The 11,020-nt window shown below is 39.4% G+C and overlaps 1 long non-coding RNA gene across 1 annotated transcript; it reads left to right on the forward strand.

The window, feature by feature from the left end:
* Positions 1 to 6,308: 6,308 nt before the first annotated feature.
* LOC134478519 (uncharacterized) lies at positions 6,309 to 10,656 on the forward strand. Its single transcript, XR_010051188.1, has 2 exons — positions 6,309 to 6,517; positions 6,808 to 10,656. It is a non-coding gene; the product is annotated as an uncharacterized LOC134478519 (long non-coding RNA).
* Positions 10,657 to 11,020: the final 364 nt, after the last annotated feature.

Consider the following 11,020-nt stretch of genomic DNA (forward strand, 5'->3'; position numbering starts at 1 on the left):
TAAAATATATTAACTTACAATTGTCTAGCTAATAATCATCACTTTGTGGATGATCTTTCTGTTCTGCAGTTCTAAAGACCTTTTCTTTGATATTTGAGTGCATTGTATAGGATTTACTGGGTACTGATTTGGTTTTATTTTCTTACCCAGAATTCAATATGTTATATTTGAATATTTTTCAATGGAAAACTATCAGCCTAATTTCCTTGGAATATCTCTTGTCCACATGTTAATTTCTATTAAATGTATGCTCCACATCCTTATTTTATCTTGTACATATACAGCATTTTATCTTTAATTTCCCTGTATACAAACAACTATATTCTAGTTCACTAATTATTATTAGTCAACAGTATTTTCCTTGATGATTTTTAAGTTCTAGAAACAAATTAATTCCTAGTATTTCTACTTACTTATGTTTTAAAAATTCTTTTATATATCCCTTTGCTGTTCATTATGTTCATTAACCTCTTTACAATTTTAAGCACATCTACTTTTAAATCTCTTCTAGATGGTACAGTTATCCAATTCATACAGCAGGAATTCTATTTGTTTTATGTACTGAAACTCCCCTTCATTTTGATTTGTTTTCTTATGTGATGCATAATTTTTACTAGGAAGTCATCTGGATAACAGTTTGTTGTTAGATTCTGTGTTCTGTAATATGAACGCATCTCTATAGATTTCACAAATGTGAAGCTTATTCTTATTGTTTCATTTTGAAGCCTAATGCTCCAAAGATTATGTAATGTTAAATTCCATGGGTGTATTTGGCATAGGCCAAAGATTTTCATTTTTCAAAGGGCTTTACTTATGACACTATTTGTAGGGGTTGCCAAAGTGTCCCCGTTTCATAGATGGGGTATTCTTTGAAGCTGCTCCCTTTTTCCAGTGCTTGAGTTCACTTAAGTGGTATGACTCATATCCATATACTGATAAACTCCTTCAGTTTTCACATATAGTATCAGCTCATGGCTTTCCTTCAATAGTGGCTTTGCAGATTTCCCTTCCAGTGCATTGAGACTTGCTGTGTATTTCTTGTTTTATCTTGTGTGGTCAGGCATTATCATGTGAATAGCGTAGGAGATAAGAGCACTCCTTCCACATATCCTAAGGCCTCCATTTCATGAATCTGAGTTAGAACTGAAAGAGTTAATCAAAGAACAAAAGGAAGGGGATCTTAAGTAGAAAAAATAACATATGGAGAGATAAAACAGGTTCATAGGCTTCTTGATGAGAGGAAGTTGGGTTTCTTGGCTATTTCTGCAGAACACTTCCTAGATCACCAAGGAAAAGATCATCAAGAGCTCTACCAATGGCAAAAATGAGAAACAGCCCAGCCTGGGTCAGAGTCAGAGGCACTGCATCAGTCATGAACCCAGGGGTATAGAAGTGTGAGGTCAGTAAATCAGCATGAAAAAGTTATGAGTGAGCCTCTTACGATCAAATCTCAAAAGATGTTAGATTTGAGGGAGGGAGGACCAAGCATTTCTAACCAAAGCATTTCTGACCCATGGCTTAGCAAACCACATACCTACATGTATGTGAAACATGCCTTTTTCCACATGGGATCTGAGATTGAGCCAAAAAAAAAAAAAATCTCTCCAGCAACACATAATGCTTCTGTAATAGTACAAAATAAAATCTTCAATTTACATGAAATTTTAAGATCAAACCAGGAGACTTTGGAGCTGCCCATCGTTGGCCCAGTGTCTTCAGGGCTCTCTGACCTCTCCTTGCCCTTTGGGGCTGTGGGTTGCAGTACATAATATGTGCCTGGCACCTCAGGATGCCTCAACACCTGGTGAAGATGGCAATACATGACCCACTCCAAGGTGCTTGTCTACTTTCTGCCTGACACTGTCCTGCCATCCCCTAGAGGCCTCTGAAACATAGCTTCCATGCTATCTTAACTATAATGTTGGATAGTTCTTTTCTCTATATTCCGCCAGCGTTAACTGTCTGATATTTTCAGAAATTTTATTTTGAAAAGCCAAGGCAAACAGAAAAAATAAAAAGAAAGAAATGTCAACAGTATGCAAATTTACAAGTCTTCCTGTGATGGTGTTTCTGATACCTGCCATCCTGTGAAAGTCAAAGAGAACTTTGGTGACACATTCCATTTGGTAGCAGAAGTAGATTCCTGGCCATTAGGAAGCCTTGGCTCATGTTTTGACCTAGTCTAGGATCCTCACCCAGAAAGTGAGAAGTGAGAGGTTTGGCTTTGAGCTTTTTGGGTTTCTCTATTGTAGTCTGGCTACACTTTGGCTCTTTCAAAAACAACTTTCGCCTGACAAGAAGAAAAAGTCACATCTTTTGTTCATGAAATAGTTTGCGTATCACTTGAATAGCTATGAGAATAAAGTCTCTTGCCAAAACTATAGAGAAAAAAAAGTAAACAAAAACCTGGGCTCAGCGTAGCTCAGGAATATCAGATCTGCATTTTTAAAGGGCTGTATTCACTGAGACTAGATGAGGTCTAAGGTGAGCGGTGTAAGATGGCAGAGACTCGCTGAAGGATAATCATTTTCACTACAGCTATTCAGGTTATATTTTTGGTTATTATTGTTTGTTTTGTTTTCCAGAGCAATCCTTTTGAAGAAGTAATTTCAAAACTCATGAACAAATTTTCCAAGTCTAAGAAAAACAACAACAAAAACTCAACATGAACAGTGTTTCAGTGATGGGTAGGGGGAGGAGTGCCCCTGAATACAGAGGGAAAGATTCACAGCAGTTAAACTTCTCCATTAGGTTTTTCTTAGCCCTTGGAGTTCAGCTTCCAACAGGGCATGTTGTCTCCTCTTTGAGAACTGATTATTTATATATATATATAAAAGTCACCATCTCTCGATGCCCTCAATGCCCTTTACCTTGGGAAGCATGTATGGCAGGTGAACAGGATTGGGACATCCCTGCATCCATTCTGGGTAGCAAATAAAAGAAGGGTAAGAAAGGTAGATCCATGTTCCAAAAGAAAATCTATTAAAATCTTGAGTGGAATCAAAATCATGTCTATGGAGAAGGTTGAAGGAAATGGTATTATATAATGTAGTGAAAAGAATACTCATGATGTGGGTGGCAGAGATGGAAAAGATACTGCCTGCAAGAACATAAGACATATTGTGTGAAAGCAAGATTGGGCTCCTTCTGCAGCATGAAAAAGACAATTATTGCTACATATGAAGTAGTCACCATTCAGCTTTCTAATAATAGTTCATTTGGCCAATGCTATTATACTTCCCTCTGGTAGGATCTGTACTTTAAGAAAGGAGTGACCTCCAATACCTCTTAAAACCAAAGTTCTGATGACTCCCCAGTCTACGACAAGAAAACAGATTCTCAGCTGTTCCCAGAAAAGGAGAAACACAGACTCTGACAGTATTCAGGTCCCTCTAATGCAAAGTAGCCCAGATGATCTTCACAGTGAAATGAAGATAAGCCTGCTGCTCTGGCAATCTTTTAGTAATACAAATTAGGGTTTCAGGTCATCCCATTCAGCAGTTATACATTTCCCTCCCAAAGCTAGGTGTCTTTGCAGGTTGCTGCCAGCCCACCCAACACTCTGCTCTGTTCCCCACCCACTACTTGGGGGAAAACTCTGGCCAAGGCACCAGCAGAGTTCAAATCAGCCAAGTTCTCTCCTGGTGCTGCAACTCAGGTAAAACTATTCTCTTTCAAGATAAATGGCCTTCTTGTCAGCTATAGCTGGATGGAGTGCTTATTCAAACACCCTTGGCTACTTACCAGCTCAGACCCTGAAAACGTACAGGTAATTTCTACCCACCAACCAGTCTGTCGCTTGTCCACACTCACACCACCTTCTGTTCTGTCCTCCCAAGATAGATGTGACATTATAAACACCACTTTATGATCTTTAACACAGCAGGTGCCTTTAGAGCCTTCCAACACCATTATTAATAAGAGTCCTAATGAAGAACCGAAATAACCTGCATGTCACAGAAGATATGTCACCCTGTAGGAAAATTAAAGTGGCAAGTCATCTCACTTGTGGTCTGCTTGTTTTTTGTTTGTCTTCACTTCATTCCTTCTATGTGCCCCCATCCTCTCTTTTCTATGTCTGTTAATTCTCATAGAGCAGTTTATGCAGACTGGAGCTTGTTTGAAAAATCTCCCATTGCATTTGCTGTGTAGCCGGTAATATGGGCACTGAGCTGAGAAACAGAAGCGTTGAGCAGGAGTTCTAGCATCCTCCCTTCCACTTCTCTGCCCAGCGGAAATCTGTCACTTTAAGACTCTATCCCAGGCCAAGATGCTATCACAAAGATGCTATCACAAAGATGGCAGATGTAAGCTTTACCCAGCATGGCACTACTCCTGTCATGTTGGCTACTGCAACTTCAGAAAAGAAGGGCAAACATCTAGTCCTAAGAAAATTTCTTAGGCTGACATAGGCATTAGCAAACAATTTCTGAAAAGGGGCAGATAATTAATAGCTTAGGCTGAACACGTCAGAGATCTGGAACACTGCTCTTCAATTCAGTTGTAGCTCAAGAACATTCATGGAGACACTATCAAAACCAATGTCTGTCCCTGTGTTCCAATAAAATTTTATTTGTAATAAACAGGTCCTGGGCAACACTTGACCTTAGGAAGCCATGTATTGGTTCTGATGTAGTGAGAGATACAAACAAGGGCCCAATCATTGCCATGCTCAGTAGTGGTAGATTCTGCTAGTCTGGGGTTTAGCTATATCCTCCCAACTTGGTCCCGGACTCAGTGAAACAATTTGCCTCTCCAAGAGTAACTTTTAGGTTCTCCTTCTCATTCCAGAGATAAACCTCCCGATCCCTTTTAGTGCATGAGCCAAGCCCTTTCCAATCCTAAGACTCCACAACCACCCAAGCCTCCATCTCCAGCCCCCAGTAAATCTTTTTGTCTCTTGTTTTACATAGGCAGATGCTCCTTCAAATCAGTGGTAACGTCATTTTGCCCACCTCCCAAACTGTTCCCCGCAGCCAAAACTGACAAAAGTAGTTCCAATTCTATGTTCTTCTTTGAGAGCCTCTACCCTGCCCCGTGAAGCTCTCCCGTGCCCACATTAAAACCTCCTTCTTTGTCTCCTTCTTATCTCTCTCATTCTCTCTGTGCCACTTCAGACTGAGTGTCAAAAATACCCAATAAAACAATAAAAAAGGAGCAGCAGAATTGGTGGAGGAAGACTTTCTGGAAGAATTTTACAATAAAGGATGATAATCTGCTTAACCACATGCCTACCTTTTTGTCTTCCTCCATCATCATCTTCCCCAGCAGACGGATTATCTGTAAATACACTATAGATTTTGAGCTCCCTGTATGATACAACTGTACCTGAACCATCTGTGCAATTCCAAGATTAGGTGTAGTCCTTCTACAGAGTCAGGGCTTCTACAGAATGTATATCTATTGGATTAAAGGGTGTGTATACATTGCATGTCTATTTTGACTACTTTACCAGTAGTGAAACTCTTTCTGTTTTCTTGTGAGAGATAACACTCCAGCTCCAAACGGCACTACACCCAAACAAAGATATTGTAGCAGGCCAAGACAGTCTTTAGGGCTTGCTGGCTGCTAGTGCCTATCCTCGAGACAGCTTGACATTGGCATAATGCTCTGCCCTTTACTGGTTGTGTAGCCTTGAGTAACTCATATAATCAATGTCTTAGTTGTCTTCTCCTTTAAAAAGTGTGTAACGATAGTGTCTATTTAATAGGATATTCAGAGGATTAAATCAGTATAGTATTTAAAATGATTCTGTACACCAAGCACCTGTTCATTAAGTGCAGGCGACTCTTAACGTGACAAAGCTGGCCTAGTCTCTTCTTCAGGGTGGGAAGGACAGAGAGAAGCTGCTGGGAGCCCCTGACATGCATTTAAAAATTCTAACCAACTTCCTTACTCCAGCCTTATTTGTTTGTTGTTTTAATCTCTCTGCCCTCGGCTGCTGCACAAGGAGAGGAGTTGATTGGCAGCTTAACTGTTTAAAATCAATATAAGAAGCACTTGGAGATTAAAGCAATTTAAGCAAGGTACTGGCTGGAGTTGGGAGCTAAAACTGCTCTGGAAGGCAACAAACGAAGGAGATGAAGAAAGTGGGTCAGAAATGAAAAGGCACGAACTGTGTGAGTGGAGGTGAGATTACAACAATAGAGCAGCGTGACTTTTTCTTCAAAGATTGTTTCTTTTATGAAAAAAAAAGAGCCAAAGCCCTAATCTCAAAATTGTTCCAGCCTAGTACTTATTGTTCCTCTAACTTAAAAAACCTTGTCTGTACCTTCCCCCTGCTGCCGGGTCCCCCACCCACACAGACACTCATTTGATTTGCCTTCCAGGGATTATTATTACATCTCTGTTTTGCTGCTGGTGTTGCAGATAAAAATTCCACAGGAAGTGAGCCACAGAGTGCAGGAGGAGGTTCCTGGCTGTCCAAGGGGACAACCAGCCTCAGCCCCAGCTTCCCCGATCAGATGATTGATTCGATCAGCCTGGTCTCCCATGCAGGACATGCTATGGAGAGAAGGTGAGTCTGTATTTAATGCACAAGTAATTCAAACAATTTTGAAGAAGACAAGGAAGCTTCAGTATCTCCCTTTCCTACCTGTCTCTAGCATCCATTGGATCTTTCATTTTTTGTTTGTTTTGTATATTCCTATTATTCCTCTTGTCCTGCTCACTCTGTGCTCAAAAAATTTAACTTAGTAGAAAAAATATTCACCTCTTATGATCCCCTACCTTGTCCTTCCTTTTCCCTAGCCATTACCAAAGGTCTGGTCTTGACTTCGTCTCTCCATTTCTTTCCCTTTTCTACAGATATAGGAAAAAAAAAAAGAAGGGGAAATCCTTTGGAAGTGCTGTAATGCTGAACTAGAATAAGTGATAAAAGAGGGAAAAGTATGTGGGTTGAAGTTTAAGAAGAGTATGCAGATGGACTGTGGAAAAGAAAAGCCTGGCAGATGTGGCTAGTGTGCTGGCCAAAAGCAGAAAGGAGGGAGTCCAAACAGCTTCGGCAAGGTAGACCTGCCTCCTGCCCTCTATAAAGACCTCCCTCTCCTCTCCTCTACTGTTCCAACAGCCACCAGCTGCCCCAGCAGACCAGATGCCCAGCACCTGATTTGGAGGCTATGGGTGACACCTGACTGAGCATTCAACTGTCATCATAGATGAAGTGTGACTGTCTGGAACCCTCTTTCAAATTCTGTCTTCCAGAAACTCTGGTTTATGCCCTCTTAGACCACAGTAGGCAGATCTTCCTTTCTCCCCCAACTGTCTAGCTTGAAGGCAAGAATCCGTAGACCTGTGAGTGGCCTCCTACCACTGACTGGTACACCGGACCATTCCAGGGATCTTTGCTCTGTTTATTTGCCATTTGAAAATCCTCTCTTTATGTTGTGTTTTAAAAAACAAGCAAGGTCTCGCAACTATCCTGTTTTTCTGTTGTTGCTATCATCTTGCCCTTTAATTAAATCTGACAGCTACACTGGCAGGTTTGAGCTGGATGCAAACCAAGGCCAAGTGGATTCAGCATAGGGTTGTCCTGCCTCTTGAAAGCTGAGTCGTAATACAAAGCCTAATGCAGAGCAAAAAGAAATCAATTCTCAGCCAAACTCGTATTTCACTGTGAATGGTATTTGTGATTAGCAAGGCAGGCACAAGGTAAAATGTTTTTGTCATATTCATAGCTATTGCTTTGTGATCATTGCCTATTAGGTGAATTTTAATTGTGAGTTTTAGAGGTAGATAACGATTCACTCAAAAGCATGACAGTTAAAACATTTAGGGTGTTTCTTGTTGGCTCATCCAGTGGGAAATTTTTGAGATCCTATGAAATGTGTAGCAATGTGGCTGGCTTATATTTGGTTCCAGGAGATATATTTATAAAATTGCACCACAAATATATGGTTGCCTTCAGTGATAAGTACAGGCTGTTAAGGATGATCTAATAGCTGGGTCAAGACAGGGACAGAGAAGTATTGGTGAGGAAGTGATACTGAGCTGTGATATTCAGAGGAACAGGTTAGCTAGGCAAAGTGTGTGTGTGTGTGTGTGTGTGTGTGTGTGTGTGTGTGTGTGTACTACATGTATTGTGTATGTGCTCAGCTGTATGCCAGATGTGTAGTTGCAAAGTGAAGAATGTTGCAGACAAAGAAATCGGACAGCAGAGACCGAGAGGAGGAAGTATTGTAGGTGGGTCCTGCCTTAGCAGATTCATTCTAGTAAAGGAAAAAGTCATGGAAAGAGAAAGCAATAACACAGGCTACTGAGTGATGACAGCACTCACACCTTTGAGACTCCAGAAGACCCCCTTCCTCCAGAAATACCTCCATCATCCACCATTAGTTGGATTTCAAATTCTACTCCTAGCCAGCATAATCTTTGTGTTCTTCTTGTCCTTTACAATGTAAAATGTAAGCCCATGTGTTAATTAACTCCTTTCCCAGCCAACATTTATTGGATGCTTACAATAAGCCAAGCAGTGTTCTAGTAGTAAAGTCCCCAGTAATCAAGGAGATGGCAACATTATCTCTCTTCCTGGAGCTAGTGATTCTTTTACAGGAATGCCATTGATTTTTTTTACTTTGTTTCCTACTACACCTGGAGAACAGAATCTTAAGCAAAATAAATTGGACACATAAGTTTAAATATCACATTGTTTCTCTTGAGAGAGAAACTCAAAGGATAAGCAAGAAGCATTAGGGAGCATAGATATTCACAAGTGGAAAGAATGTGCTCAAATGGGAAGGCAAACAGGGAGAGGAGAAGGGAAAGAACGAATAGAAAACTAGAAGGAAAAAGTGAAAACAAAGCTTTTCTAAATGAGGAAGGGAAGAAGGGTTGAAGGGAGGGGAAGGGAATGGAAAAGTAAAGAAGAATCAAATTCCCAGTGATGAATATGACAAGCACATATGACAAGCACGTACCAATAACATTATAAAGGTCTAAATAAAAAATTTTTTAATTTAAAATAAAATAAAAATACCCTCCCCAAAAACCAAAACAATTATCTTTTTTTCTATTTTGTCAATACATCTAACAGTATATCGTTCAACTATAACTTTACTTTCTCGTGTGTGGCTTTGTGAGTTAGACTTTCCTGTCTAGTGGAAACAGTGTAGAGCATGTTGAGTTTCACCTATTAATTAACAGGAAAATGACAAAGTAGCAACCATGAAATATACCTTGTCATTATGTGAGACATAAAGACAGCAGACTATCTCTATATTTACAGGTTACTGTACCTTATCTAAATTATCTCTGGAGGCATATCTTGTGGTCTGTATTCTCCAGGTAAAACTGTATCAAATCCTGTCTGGACCCCAGGTGAAGGAATGCTTCTATGAAACTATGTAAATGGCTTTCAAGGAAGATTGCTCTGAGACCAAACGATACATTTTACCACTTAATTTTTCCTACTAATTGGAAGAAAAAGGTGATAGCAGTGTTCTTTGGATTTTAAAGACACAAAAACTCTTGTATTTGGCCAGAATCCATAGTTAATTAAAGAAGAAAGCTGGTGTTTCCTGAAGCATAGGACCACTAAAATAACCACAGTCACAATGATTAAGTCCAGAGGTATGATAGGGAGATTAACTCAGCAGCTCAGGTATTCTCACTCAAAGATTTTCAAATGACTGTCAAATGTGTGTGTGTGTGTAATATACAGTGTACAAGTAATATACAATATATTATGTAATCACTTTGTGAATATCATAGGGACCTTCATTCACAAGTTTAATTGATTGTCAAGTGTGTGTTTAATATCCTATGTAATGTAATACACGATATGTAATATAATACTTACTTTATCATATCATATATAGCACAGAGGTCATTTATTTTCTACTTCATGAAAGAGGACATACAAATGAAGTAAGTTCTAATTCACCTTAGAATATTATGTTTGTAAAGACTTCTCCAAGACAATTCAAATTTTTTTTATTTTAAAAACAAAAACAAAAAAGGATAGAAATGATACAGATTTTTTAAAAAGTAGGAAATTAACACTAATGTATTGCATATTATTCTAAGAAAATTTTAACTCTCAAAATTTTGTCCCAACCCCCATAGACTCTTTCACCCTCAGATAAATATTGATTCTAACAGTGACCTGAGCCTTGAAGGTGGTTGTCTCCCATGAGTACAGGTGAAACAGATATTACATCATTTACATGTATACATACACAATCCCACAATGTGGGATTTTCCTGTTCTTGTCTCATTGCATTATGGATGTAACAGTTATCTCTAGCACCCACATTTCCTGGAGCAAAACCAGGTAGTTTTACAGATGTCACAATGAACAGGTCCTTATGACTCTAAACTGAATTTAGAAAATGGAAACTATAGTCCAGCAGGGCACACTCAGAAAGTGTGTTGGTTGAGGTAGTTACAAATGTAACACCATTGCTTGTAATAACAAAAGTAATATGACACTCCTGGGGGCTATGTCTAGAAAATGTTACTTTGTATACCCCAGAGAGGTGATATAAATATAATCATATCCAAGACAATAAAACACAATTTTTATCTGGATCCCCCTTATTTATTAACTCCCTGACTATTACGAATTTTTTTTTTCTGTATGGACTTACTAATTGTCTAGTATGATTCATTTGGAAACACTGCTTTCTATTTTTAAGCCTATAAAATAGTTTTATTCTCCCTGTGGTTATTTTTCACAATTTCAGCACGTTTGTCTGTGATGTCTTATTGGAGAATGTGGTCCATTCTACAGTGGCTAAACACTGCCCAAATAGAGCACTGGGAACCACATACCAGTCTCCTCCCAACCATGACCTCTGGACCAGAGCGGGTTTTCTTGATCTCCCTCAGGAATTCTGCATGTCAACATGGTGTCTTATTTCAGTTCAACACAGTTCTCTGTGACATAGCATTTTTAATGGTTGGATGGCTACAGACCAGTCTGAGTATGTTTTACCTACCCCAAAGCTATGTAGGTCTGTGAGGATATTTAAATGCTCCATCCTTCTACCTCATATCCTTCTCTATTTTGCTCCCAAGAGGG

The sequence above is a fragment of the Cavia porcellus genome, unplaced genomic scaffold (genome assembly GCF_034190915.1).
Source record: "Cavia porcellus strain 051 isolate PalLab524CR breed Dunkin Hartley unplaced genomic scaffold, mCavPor4.1 scaffold_1, whole genome shotgun sequence".
NCBI classification, from domain to species: Eukaryota; Metazoa; Chordata; class Mammalia; order Rodentia; family Caviidae; genus Cavia; species Cavia porcellus.